Here is a 14,860-nt window from a genome sequence, read left to right as displayed (position 1 = left end):
TAAAAGAAAATGTCTACTTTAGATAAATTGTGCTGCAGAACCCAATGGTCTTCCAAAGCTTCCAAACGTCTCTCTTTTGTCCCAGGGAAACCATGGGAAAGGCATCACAAGCCTTTATGAGTGGACAAAAAAAAATCTTTTTATCATGGCATGTGGGATTTGCACCCATGGGTAGTATTTGGAGGAAACTTTTAAGGAAGGGCAACATTTTCTGTGAACTTCAAAAATAGATAAAGTTGATAGAATCCTGGAAAGAGAGGTAAACTCAAAAAGCATTTTTGGTTTACAAAGACCTACAAAAATTGAAATTAAACCCAAATAAGGTCTACCTTCATGACTGTAAAATGCAAATTTTAAACTCATTAGGAACATATATTTACAGTATGAACTAACAAACTGATAACATCCAAGAGAATGTTGGCCTACAATATGAAAAATAGCCTTTGCTTAAACATATTTTGTCTAAACTTTCCTGCATGCTTACCATTTAATTCATTCTTACATGCAGGAATGTTTGTTCAATACACACATATCATTTTGGTCCTTCATCTGGTCATGTTAATGAAATGCTCAGGAAACCGGTTAAAGTGATGTGAGCAAATGTAGCAACAACTCCCAGAGTTGAATACCTATTTTTCACAGATAAAGTTCAAATGGTCAAAAGAGGTAGGATATACACAAAGGACCCCATTGGGCTTGCAGTCTAAAATATATGGACAGGCTAGGACCTCAAACAAATGTGTATGGTAGGCAGAAGATTAAAAATAAAAGAATTTGGTTTTCCAGGTGTGGAGAGGAGACCATTGGATGTTGCAATCCTCTTGCGTACTTCCTGATGCTTAGTCTGTAGGTGTGCTCTTATTTTTTGTGTTGTAATAGCAGCAGCTTTGCTTTCACCATCTTTTGAGGTAGGCAGGCTCAAGTTGGGTTTTTTCCAGTATGGGTAGTTCAGGTTTAGACTAACCAATATATTTAAAACATATTGCATATATAACTTCCAAAAATAAATCTTAGGTATGTCCAGCTTTAATTACACAAAAAAATGATATTCCAGAATGGAACTGGACCTTGTTTACACATCCTAAAATACAGTAGCTCTTGTTTGCACAGTTGTCACTAAACTGTTCAACATCCTCTGGCTTCTGCGTGATTTACATGAGTGGTGTAATGGTCATCTTTACTCCCCCAATATCCACAAATCTCTCTTATTGACCTTACACCCCAATAACAAACGATACACTGTTTTCATTGGATATTTTGTATGTAAATGTATATATCGGGAACATCTTCAAAAGATAACACACCGTAGACATTGATGTCCTAAAAAATTCTTTTTGCCTGATCTGAGATTTCACAAACCAGAAAAATTGCTTTATTCTATTAAAACCACATACTTATTTATGCCGGAAGCCAATACCTCCCCCGACTGCTTGTTCTGGTTTGAGAGCTTACCAGGGCTTCATCAGTTCCAAAAGACTGCATTAAATATTAAAACATAATTTACTTATCTAACCACTTGCCCTCCAGAGGATTTACCGCCCTTCCTGACCAGGCCATTTTTTGTGTTACAGTGCTGCATTATTTTAACTGACAATTGCACTGTCATGCAATGTTGCACCAAAATGATATTTACGTCCTTTTTTCCCACGAATTGAGCTTTCGGTGGTATTTGACCGCCTGTGTGTTTTTTATATTTTTCACAATAGAAAAAAATTCCGACAATTTTGAGAAAAAAAAACAATTTTTTTGACTTTTTGCTAGTAAACATGTCCAGTAAAAAAATTTCAAAAAATCTAATTTCATCATAAATTTAGGCCAAAATGTATTCTGCTACACGTCTTTGCTAAAAAAAAAACAATCCCATTATGTGTAAATGAATTGGTTTAAGTAAATAATTGGTGAAAGTTATAATGTTTACAAATGGCGGCATAGATGCTGGAATTTTCTTTTTTTTCTAATTTTTACTAGTAATGGCAGCAATCAGCGACTTATAGCGGGACTGCAGCGGGCATTTTGACATCAACAGTGACACCAATACAGCGATCAGTGCTAAAAAAAAGCACTGTCACTGTACTAATGGCACTGGGCAGGAAAGGGTTAAAATGAGGGGTGATCAAAGGGTTAACTTTGTGCTGTATCACTGTAAGCTGTGTCCATGTGTTTCACTGTAATCACACTGCTTTGCATGGCTGTGCTGTGCACAGCCATGCAAAGCAGTATGCACGAGTTGACAGGAAGGAGAACTGTATTGTTTGCAAACAGTTCTCCTCCCTGTCAGAGATGCACAGCAATCACCTGGTGTCGGCGAGTAATCACCTGCTGGGACCCAGTGATTGACAATTGTGGTTGCGAATGGCTGCACGTGTAGGGTGCGTGCGAGCCACCTACCCGGAAACGCAAATTCACATATATATATATATGTGATTTTGTGCACCCATGTCATCCTGTAGCAGTACATCTGCTATAGGGCGGTCAGGAAGCAGCTAACAAGACATTTTTCATTCCCCTTGGCATTAGTGAGACTGATAAATCGTCCAGTTATGGTGCCAATTCTAGCCCTCATCAATAACCTCCAAGCTGTGCCACTCTGCTATCTCAGTCAGCAGGCACAGGCAAATCTACAATCCCATGCACATACAAAAATTATGAACCAGTAGCGCATAAATAAGTGAAAGATTGTGAACAATAAAAAGTGAAAACTCAGTGTATAGTCCAAAGAAAGTCCGAAAACTACTTCTTTTCGACCAAGAGATTCTTCCAAATCTTCAAACTAAATCACCACGTGAGAAAAGAAAGTGATGTTCCCCCTGTCGGGTGTACACTCACCAACAAATCTTGCCCCCCACTCTCATGGTTGGCTAAAGAAGCTTAATCAATATCTCCCGGTGGGTTGACAGATCAATCAATGCCAATATCATTTCTCTCCTCCAATCTTTATGATCACCTCTGTGTGCTTCTGTACATGCAGACAGCCTCCCTGATCTAACAAAGATAGGCAGAAATCAGTTTTCATTCATCTAGGTATGCACTATTTAAAGTCATCCTTGTTGAAGAGGGTTTTCAAAGTGCCATCTTCTTGAATGTTCATGTATACAATGAAGTTCTTATGTCTGGGAAGTCTGTTCCTCAGTCCAGCACTGTCCTCACACAGCACTGAACCGAGGAACAGACTTCCCAGACATACAGTAAGAACATCACTTAAGCCCGTACACACGATAAGAATGTTAAATGAATGATCCTCCATTTTGTTTTTTGCTAGTCTCCCATCAAAAGTGAAGAGGTTACTAAAGTTACGGAAATTCTTGTACGACAGAAAGAAAATTCAGAAGTGATGTAATGTATTTGTATTAAAGAGTAGGAAAAAACCTCCTACGCTGCCAATAAACACTAATAATAAAATCTAGGGAAGCAGCAAGCACCCAACTATATAACCAAATAGAGAGAAACAGAAAAAGGGGGGGGAATGGTGTTGCAATACCAAACCTGGAGGATTCTAAACTAAAAATAATGGAGAGGGTGAAAACCCACAGAGAATATAACGCATGTATAAAGCTACATCAACAACATAAATGCCACTTGGTACATCAACAAATGTGAAATAAACACAATTATGCATGTACTCGGCTATAAACATGTGCCAAGAAACTAGTGGGGAGAAAAACAAGTGATATATGGGTAAATAAATAAATAAATAAACTGGTGTAACAAAAAACAATATCAGTGAAACAAAAATTGGTATATATCAGTGCAAAATGAAAAGCGAATGACAAAAATGTCAAAGAAAACTAATAATGAGTGAACATAGACACAAAAAGATAAATAAACATATATGGCATTAATAATGGCATGAAATGGTGCCACAAATTATTTAAACCGTGAGTGTCACAAGTGCACTGCCATATGTGAAACGAAACGGTCCTCGATTCTATAGGTGTACTATATAAGTGTAGCAAGTAAAAAATAGTGAGATATATAATGAAGAAAAAGTGTACCAATAATTAATATATGATAAACGGAGGGTGAATAAATCCCAATGTGGGGCTACCTGTGATTACCACGAATAACACAATAGTGGAAGGAAAAAATTTATGTAAAATGAACACAAAAACCACGTATTATAATGGCATATAGAACTCCACAAATAGTGAATAAATCCAAACAATGGTGTAATAGTCCACAGAGCATTAATATGTGTAAAGTCCAAAAATTAAGACTCCCCAGCAAACTTGATCAGTAATAGTGAGAGTGATCCGTATGATAAACAATCCATCACCAGCTAAATTGCCTCCTCACCTCCACGTTGCAACCCCCTAGGGGCCAACGCACTTTCAGGGCACTCAATGCCAAACAGATCAGCATGGGGGCCTTACGCACTAATCCTGGAGCATCAACCGTCAGCAACAGTGGTGGTAGCCCCCTCACGGAAAGAGTGCACCGCACAGCTAACGTAAAGGATCTCAGAAGAAGAGAAAAGGAACACTTCCATAGTGTAGTACTTATTAAAATTTATTGAGCAGCATAATTGCCAAATGCCCACTTACATCAAATACAATGCATTTCAAGCTCAAAACAGCATGTAGCGGTTTGAGTGTACTTGCATGGGTGTAGCAAGATGGCGGCTGCCGTCCATACCGGAACTGATGTCACCGCACTTCCATCCTACGTGTTGCGTCATGAATCACGTGACTTCCTCAGGCAAATTTTTTTGCTCTTTTTTGTTCATAGTTCAAAAAATAAAACACCCAGTGGCAATTAAATACCACCAAAAGAAAGCTCTATTTGTGTGAAAAAAATGATAAAAATTTCATATGGGTACAATATTGCATGTTATTCAAAGTGTGAGAGCGCTGAAAGCTGAAAATTGACCTGGGCAGGAAGGCGGTAAAAGTGCCCAGTAGGCAAGGGGTTAATGGGGTGTACAATCCCATTGCGTTTCTCTGCTCTGGTAATACTTAGCTGGGTTTCAGTTGATGTAATCAGTTGTGAAATAGTGGAATATTAATCGGAGTGCACACACAGGTCAGAAAGTGGTGGAGCCCAGCCTATATTTTTGTTAAGACCACATTGGATATGACAGCAACATTTCAAGGGATGACAACTGTCACTTACGGTAGCACCTGTCACTTACGGTAGCACCTTGAAGAAAAATTCCAGAAAACGGGTAAAATCAGTATGTGAATAGTTATTCAAAAAACACTGCAGCAGCTAGAGACATGAAATCTCCAAAGTGTATCCTAATCAGAGCCCTTTGTAATAGCAGGCACACAGCTTCATGAGGGTCAGGGTGGTCTCATTGTGAAGTCAAATATTCCACATGAACTTTAGGTCACCCTTTTATCATATTATGCTATGAAGCAAGGTATTTTATTTTAAGCTGAACTTCTATATCCAGCCACTTTCTAAAATGTGCCAGAATACTATGGTGCAAGGAAAAGTTAACCTTTATAAAGATAATGTAACAAATGCACATATTTTGCAGGAGCTCTGCACAGTCACGCTGATTTCAAATTGGACAGCTGCTGCAGGGGAGAAGAACCCCTTCATGCTGTCACAGGAGTGGGGGACAAGTGCTTTAAGGGAGGGAGGGTTGTTTAGCAACATGTTGCTTGTTAGCGCCAGTTCACATATATGCAGATTGGATGATATAATGGGATATAATTTCAAACCTCAAGGTGGAATTCTGATATCTTTTTGGGGTGAAAGAAATTGGGTGCCAGTCATTTTAGGAAATTTAAGTGCATCAGAAAATCAGGCAAGAAAGGAGTTAAAGTACAGGATACCCAAAAAAGCAAATAAATGCTTCAGACCTCTACATACAGTTAGGGATGAGCTCAGTGTTTGGTCTGAACATAGGTTTGAACCAAACACTGGCTGTTCGGATGTTCACTGGACATTTGGGGCTTTTGGCAAGTACAAATGTGACAGCTTCCACCTGTCAATGGTTGCTAAGGAAGCAGTGACTACTTGCATCCACTGTGCCCTTACCAACCACTGCCATAATTCAGCTCATTCGCTTATATGGCTGGGAATCCCAGCTATGTAAGCAAATGAACGGGGAATGGAGTGTTCCATCAGTGCCCAAATATAGTCACATGGTCATATTTAGTCAATGATGTCACCACTATCCCATTCCTTTACTGTATATAGTTGATGACAAGGCACGTCATCAGGGTTTTTTTTTTTTTCAGCAAACCGGGTGACGCCATTACGGAAACTGGAGTAACTTTTATAATCCCGATGCGATATTTGAATGCTGAGGTGACCTTTCTTATTATGTGAGTGTTTAGCCCCCTTTTCCTAATCATTAGCTACCAATACATGTAGTTGTGCTGGGTTGTAGGTAACCTAGATGATTTATAGCGTTTTTGGATCATTTGGGTTTCTCCTAAGCTCAGTATAGCTGTAGTTCCTCCGTTTTGCCAGTAGGTGACACTCGTACCTTTAGTATGATGAGCTGCAGTGAAACTGAATTATGAATACGCATACTTCTCTTAGCCAATCAGGAGTTTCCTTTGCCCACAGAGCATGCTGAGAGAGAGTATAAATATTTGGGGAGGTCAGGTGATCGGGGTCTTCCCAGCCAGACCTTGGTCTGGTGTGGATAAGTGAGGAACAACTGTCCTGGGTAGACCTGAAGCCTAAGGTCTTGTACTCGAGGCTCTGCCAGAGAGAGCTTGTTTGTTGTCTGGATGAATTAAGGAAAGTATTGAGACCTGAGATGAAGTACCAGAGGTTACTCTGCCGTAGACTGGGGAACTGTGGGGAACCTCGGAATCCATCAACAGGGCCTCATCCAGGGCATTCCTGCATTACCTTGTGTGTTTTCTTTTTGTTGCTATGGAAGACAGTTGTTGCTACTAAAGTACAAATTGTTGATCACAGCTTAATGGCTCTTTTCCTGTACTGCTGTCTACTCCCTATTTTTTTGTTTAAGGAGTCTGCTAGTCTGCTGCTTTATTTAACACAGGGTGCCCTAACCCTCTCTCTCTGAGTTTTCTACTGTTGTAAGCAATAAACTCATTTTTGTTCATTCTAAAAGTGACTGGCGCCCATTTTTCTACATTGTCCACAACCCACCATGCCTAGCAAACCTGCACCCTGAGGTGAAATGTCCCTGGTGCTTCCACAGGTCAGAGGGGTGCTACAAGAGCATAGAGCTTCAACAAATTATATTTTATCAAAAATACTGCACTATGCTGGTTCTTTACATACCTTGAGCATATTTGCAGCTACTAGGTGGGCTCTCAGGCCTCTTAAAGGGGATCACACTTTTATTTACTGAAGTGGTGGATGATAAAAACTTATTTGTGGTAGTGATCTCAAACTCATCAGTTACCCTCTGGAAAAGGGGGACTAATATCTTCTATGTGGGTCCAAGCTCTGAGGTGATAGTGGAGGGGGAGCACATTCTGGTTTGCTGTAGAGCACTGAAGTTATGGTATCACAAAGCCTGACATACAGTCATGGCCGAAATTGTTGGCACCCTTGATATTTTTCCTGAAAATCAAGTATTTCACACAAAAAAGGTATTGCATTAACACATGTTTTGCTATACACATGTTTATTCCCTTTGTATGTATTGGAACAAATATAAAACAGAGGCAGAAAAGCAAATATGACATAATGTCACACAAAACCCCAAAAATGGGCTGGACAAAAGTATTGGCACCCTTAACTTAATATTTGGTTGCACACCCTTTGGAAAACATAACTGAAATCAGTCGCTTCCTATAACCATCAATAAGCTTCTGACACCTCTCACCCGGAATTTTGGACCACTCTTCCTTTGCAAACAGCTCCAGGTCTCTCTTATTGGAAGGACACCTTTTCCCAACAGCAATTTTAAGATCTCTCCACAGGTGTTCAATGGGATTTAGATCTGGGCTCATTGCTGGCCACTTCAGAACTCTCCAGCGCTTCTTTGCCATCCATTTCTGAGTGCTTTTTGACGTATGTTTGGGGTCATTGTCCTGCTGGAAGACCCAGGATCTTGGACGCAAACCCAGCTTTCTGACACTGGGCCCTACAGTGCGACCCAAAATCCTTTGGTAATCCTCAGATTTCATGATGCCTTGCACACAGTCAAGGCACCCAGTGCCAGAGGCAGCAAAACAACCCCAAAACATCATTGAACCTCCACCATATTTTACCGTAGGTACTGTGTTTTGTTCTTTGTAGGCCTCATTCCGTTTTCGGTAAACAGTAGAATGATGTGCTTTACCGAAAAGCTCTATCTTGGTCTCATCTGTCCACAAGACGTTTTCCCAGAAGGCTTTTGGCTTACTCAAGTACATTTTGGCAAACTGTAGTCTTGCTTTTTTATGTCTCTGTGTCAGCAGTGGGGTCCTCCTGGGTCTCCTGCCATAGCGTTTCATTTCATTTAAATGTCGACGGATAGTTCGCGCTGACACTGATGCTCCCTGAGCCTGCAGGACAGCTTGAATGTCTTTGGAACATGTTTGGGGCTGCTTATCCACCATCCGGACTATTCTGCGTTGCAATCTTTCATCAATTTTCCTCATCCGTCCACGACCAGGGAGATTAGCTACAGTGCCATGGGTTGCAAACTTCTTGATAATGTTGCGCACTGTGGACAAAGGCAAATCTAGTTCTCTGGAGATGGACTTGTAACCTTGAGATTGTTGATATTTTGCCACAATTTTGGTTCTCAGGTCCTCAGACAGTTCTCGTCTCCTCTTTCTGTTGTCCATGCTTAGTGTGGCACAGACAGACACACAATGCAAAGGTTAAGTGAACGTCTCTCCTTTTTATCTGCTTTCAGGTGTGATTTCTATATTGCCCACACCTGTTACTTGCCCCAGGTGAGTTTACAGGAGCATCACATGCTTGTAACATTCTTATTTATCCGCAGTTGTGAAAGGGTGCCAATACTTTTGTCCAGCCCATTTTTGGAGGTTTGTGTGACATTATGTCGAATTTGCTTTCTTTCCTCCCTTTTTTTGTTTTGTCCCAATACACACAAAGGGAATAAACATGTGTATAGCAAAACATGTGTTAATGCAATACGTTTCGTGAGAAATACATGATTTCCTGGAGAAATATCAAGGGTGCCAACAATTTCGGCCATGACTGTATGTTCACTGGATTGAAAGGACTTTGAAGTCTCGGATGCACACTATATTATGTTATTAATTATATATTTTCCTATTTCATCACTTTTGTATTTTTGCTTATATTAGCACTGTCTTGCTGTTTGATTTCAAGCAGTGCAACACTATATTGCATACCTTTTTATGGGGACAAAGTGTTTTGAGGGTATGTGGCCTGATATGGTTCAGGGTAAGGAGGGGAGGTGTGTGCTCATCCTCCCTACTTTCCTGACCAACCAGGCTGCATGCTCAAGGGTCTGGTATAGATTTCTACAGGGACCTTGAGCATTTTTCTTTGTTTTGTTTTTTTTGTGGCATTCCCCAAAGGGTCTGGAATGAATTTTGTGAGGGATCTCACACATTTATTTAGTTTCTTTTTTTTTTTTTGCCTTAGGTGCCCCCTTAAAAACTATACCAGTCTCAAAGGGTCTGGTAGGCATTTTGGAGGGAACTCTACGATGACATTTACAAAAAAAAAAAAAAATGCTTTAAATTTCTGTAAAATAAAACTTCATTGCTAACATTGGAAAAAAAACAGCACACAGACCCTTTCAAAGTTATGTATGTTAGGGGACCTTTGCGATCTGTGTGCCATTTTTTCTTTAGAAAAAAAGAAGCCAGGAGGGAGATGTCTTATGTTGCCAGTTTAAAACTATTTTTACCTTTGCAAAGGAAACCAGTTTATAAAGTGCTCTGATGAAACCCACTCTTGATCACAGCACTTTGGTACTTTGAGCTTTAATAATATTGTACAAGTCCAGAAACAACTTCCAAAGTGCTATGAGTGAATGTGTGCTCTCTGCAGTTCAGCGGCTGTTCCTATGCATCTACTGTATTTCAGTGGTATTGTGATCATACCTGGTAAATAGCTTCTCACTTAGTTAAAACGTAAGTACAGAACCAGAGAGGTCTTTCCACCCCTGGATACTAAAAGCGCAGGCTTACATTCTTTCTCCTCCAATATTAGAAGCGTTATGGATTATAAAGCTCTGAAATAAAGCAATTAAATATTCATTATTAGTGGTAAGTATTATAATCCCTTTCTTTTAACCTGCCATTGAAAGTCATCAAAACAAAAAATTTTTTATAAACAAAAAACAAATCTTATAACTGAAAGTATACAGTACATATTAGTTTGTCTGTTTTATAAAATAGAATCTGACCTATTCCTAAACTACACTTCTTATTAACAAATTATGCATTTTAATGAATGTATTCCCACATGCACATGTGAGTGGGGTTTAATGTGGAGCGAACTCTTGCTAGTGCCCCCAGTGATGGGCCGAGGTTACAGTCACGTGAAACCAGTGTTAAGGCAGTACTCTAACTTAAAAGTGAGATTCCCCCGTGAGAACACTATTAATTCTTAATAATCTATGGCTGAACTCCTGTACTCTTTTACATTTGTTCACTCTGGACATACTGTAATTCCTGATTACTACTTCACCTCTCTCTCTCCTTAGTTGTGCAGGATTTCTGAGTGGGTTCCATTGAGCTTATGTCACCTCGCTCCCAGTTACATCAATCTGCATGCCACTATTGGATGCAGGAAGCTCACTTCTCTATAAACACATGCTTATTCTCCTCAAGAGGCCTCACTTCCAGACTAGGTCCCTAGGTATCGTATGCCACGAGGTTAGTCCCAGTATGTGGGGAACCAATCTCTAGAGAAGGGACCAAGCATCAAGCTTCTTTACTACCAGAGTCTCCATCACCTTTGCCATGTCACCCACTTCCTGGCTGGTTGGCTACATAAACACACGACACAAGTATGATAGTCATTAGCAATGGCAATACAGCCTCCTTAGGACAGCTTCTCTGCTTGTTAAACCTCTGTACTGTATCTTTTAACTTCTCTTGCCCCTTAGTAAGCCCTGTTCCTTAGATCTTAATGCAACAAGATGGCTTCCATGTATTTCCTGTACAAATTCTATACATTGCCCTCTGTTGTGCCCTGGTGCAACTGTTTGCCCCATACTTTGGTAGTACAAGCCCATATTTTGGCAGTCCATATCCCTTGGAACCCTGACTGGACTCCTACAAGGGGTGGTAAAGCAGTAGAGTGGCAACTACATTCTTAACAGGGACAACCCTCAATGGGCCTGATGACCCCCTTTTTATATGTTTTGACCTGCAGGGGGTGTACTCTCCTGAAAAGTGTGGGAAAACCTGACCAGCAGAGTTAGCCCTTGCCTCTCAGCATGTACCAGCTCAGCAGGTAAACCACAATTGACAGTATAATAAACTGACATTAGAATACATAGTTTCCTCATAGGCATGCAAACTAGGTACCCAAACCCAGAAGAATAAGATATTTTTTAAATTTTTTACCACAGGGAACATTCCAGAAACACCTGATTACAACAAAATAAGGGTGTGCCTACCCATGCACCAAGAAGCCACCAGCCTAACCTTTATTTAGATTTCAATAAAATTGTCCATCAAACAACTGTATATGTAAGTTTTGCATAAGGGGAGGGCAGGGAACTCCCAAAAAGCCTCAACTTATCCAAATAAACGTCCAGGCATGCCAATAGTTCCTATCTCAGATTTAAACCCTGCCATCAGATCCTGAGGGCCCAAAGTGAGCTAGTTCAAGCTTTGATAGTTTTCCTTGCTCACTGGGGACTAGAAACACCTCAATTTGGAGGTGTTGGATTACCCCTGAAACGGAGCCCAAACATAAGTCAGCGACTCCCAAGCAGGCAATGCTACATGTAGAGGCTTGTCCAGGATCTCCCTGCCCAGAGAATCTGTAAACCCCAAGAAGAAAGCATGGAACCCTCCAAGATCACTGCATGGTGCCAAGAGGAGAATGGAAGATCAGAGCGCTGTGTGGTGCTGAGCTTGTACTGTATATTCCATAGAAATATTTCACACTGAAAAAGTATAATAAAATACATTAATAGTAAAAACGTACGAGCATGTAGGCCCTTTACAAAATAATTTAGAGTGGGTGACTGGGGACAAAGAGAAGGCAAATGTAATAAATACCTTCTTCAGCTCTGTGTATACAAAGGAGCATGGGGGAGCTCTTGTCCATAATGGTATTGACACAGCTCCAGATTATCCACATTGGCTCACAATTGATATGATCCAAAAATATTTAGACAGAAAAAAGGTGAATAAAGCACCTGGACTGGATGGCATACACCCACGGGTCCTTAAAGAATTGAGCTCTGTCATTTCAAAGCCATTGTTTCTAATTTTTAGGGACTCTTTCATGACTGACATAGTACCACTGGATTGGCGTAAGGCCAATGTGGTGCCAATATTTAAAAAGGGGTCACAATCTTTACCAAGTGATTATAGACCTGTTAGTTTAAGGTACTGGAGAGTTTAATAAACTATCACATAGATGAGTTCTTGCTGGAAAAAAATATTTTAAGCAACACACAGCATGGATTCATGAAAGACAGAAGTTGTCAAACAAATCTGATTTCTTTTTATGAGGAGGTGAGCAAGACCTTGGACAGAGGGGTGGTGGTATACTTGTATTTTGCAAAAGTGTTTGACACAGTTCCTCAAACGGCTAATGTGTAAGGTAAAGTCTACAGGCTTGGTAAAATCCCTATGTAAATGGATAGAAAACTGGCTAAAAGATCTTATTCAGACAGTAGTGATTAATGATTCATACTCTGAATAGTCTAGGGTTATTAGTGGTGTACCCCAAGGTTCAGTGTTGGGACCCTTACATTTTAATATATCTATAAACGATATAGGATCTGGGATTAAAAATACCATTTCAGGCTTTGTAGATGTCACCAAGCCATGCAGTGGAATAACGTCAGGATGTCTCCAAGTTGAAAGCCAATCTCAGTGCACTGTTTAATTGTGCAACTATGTGGCAAATGAGGTTTAATGTTGATAAATTGATAAATGTAAGGTTATGCACTTGGGGGCTAAGAATATGCATGCATCATACATACTAGGAAGAGTACAATCTGGGGGAATCAAGGAATCAATGGTGGAGAAAGATGTGGGAGTTCTGGTAGATCACAAGCTTAATAATGGCATGCAATGCCAAGCTGCAGTTTCTAAAGTGAGCAAAATCCTCTCTTGTATTAATAGAGGTATAGACTCCAGAGAGAGAGATATCATATTACCCCTGTACAAATCATTAGTAACACCTCATCTGGAATATGCAGTTCAATTTTTGGCACCAATTCACAAAAAGAACATTGGGGAACTGGAGAAGGTACAGAGAAGGGAAACCAAACTGATAAGAGGCATGGAGGAGATCAGGTATGAGGAAAGATTAGAGGGACTGAATTTAGAAGAGGAGATTAATGGGGGATATGATCAACATGTAAAAATACATCAGTGGTTCATATAATGAACTCGGTGCAGTTATTCACCCTGAGGTCATCACAGAGGACAAAGGGGCACTCTTTACGTTTGGAGGAAAATAAATTTAATCTCCAAACACGGAAAGGTTTCTTCACAGTAAGAGCTGTGAAAATGTGGAATAGACTCCCTCAAGGGTTGGTTCTGGGATTCTTTCTTGGATACACAGAATATAATTGGTTACTATTTATAGGTAAAGTTGATCCATGAAATATCTGATTGCCTCTTGGGAGATCAGGAAGCAATTTTTTCCCCTGCAGGAGCAAATTCTATCATGTTTTGCTGGGTTTTGTGCCTTCCTCTGGATCAATTGTGGGTGTAGGATTATAACTTTTTTTTTTTTTTTATAGTTGAACAGGATGGACTTTTGTCTTTTTTCAGCCCGACTAACTGTAATAAAACTCAGTCCGTATAAAGTGAAAATCTTGAAGAAAACAGTCCACCATCTTAGCAATTGTGATCGCTCTTCATATAGTGTGTTTAGAGGTCCACCACTGGAAATACTGGCTGCCATTACAACAGCATAAGCACCCATGTGTCATATCCACAAACAGCCCAAGTAAAAGCCATACTGCCAGTCACTGCGTCCACATGCTCCTAACGATAGAACCAGGGCTGTGATAAATAAAGCTCCCCAGGAGTCAAAGAAATCTCCAATAGTGTAGTATTTATCAAAAATTAGGTGGAAAAACACTCCATAAAGGAGAACAATAAGCATTCCTTACATATGCAGCAGCTGTCAACCTAGGATCGCGCAGTGGTGTGAGGTCAGCACTAGACTCTCCTCACTGACGTGTTACGTCCTATAGAACATTATCAAGGGGTGATCAAGTGTTGACGTCTATCTTCCTTATACAGTTGTGCTCAAAAGTTTGCATACCCTGGCAGAAATTGTGAATTGCTATTGAAAATATGACTGATCATGCCAAAGAATGCTCTTTTATTGAAGGATGATGATCATATGAAGCCATTTATTATCAAATAGTTGTTTGGCTCCTTGTTAAATCATAATAACAGAAATCACCCAAATGGCCATGATCAGAAGTTTACATACCCTGGAATGTTTGGCCTTGGTACAGACACACAAGGGGACACACACGGGTTAAAATGCCAATTAGAGGTTAATGTCCCACATCTGTGGCTTTTTAAATTGCAATTAGTGTCAGTGCATAAATAGTCCATGATTGTGTTAGCTCTTACATGGAAGCACTGACTAGGCTAGATACTGAGCCATGGGGATCAGAAAAGAGCTGTCAAAAGTCCTGCGTAACAAGGCAATGGAACTTTATAAAGATGGAAAAGGACATAAAAACATGTCCAAAGCCTTGGATATGCCTGTCATCACTTCCACTAAGAAGTAGAAAATTCAGAGACCTCTTGATACCAAGCCAAGTACAGGCATC

Source organism: Staurois parvus, unplaced genomic scaffold (assembly GCF_062004578.1).
Source record: "Staurois parvus isolate SC_StPar_1 unplaced genomic scaffold, SC_StPar_1.0 ptg000133l, whole genome shotgun sequence".
Classification (NCBI taxonomy): Eukaryota; Metazoa; Chordata; class Amphibia; order Anura; family Ranidae; genus Staurois; species Staurois parvus.
This window is presented reverse-complemented; position numbering follows the sequence as displayed.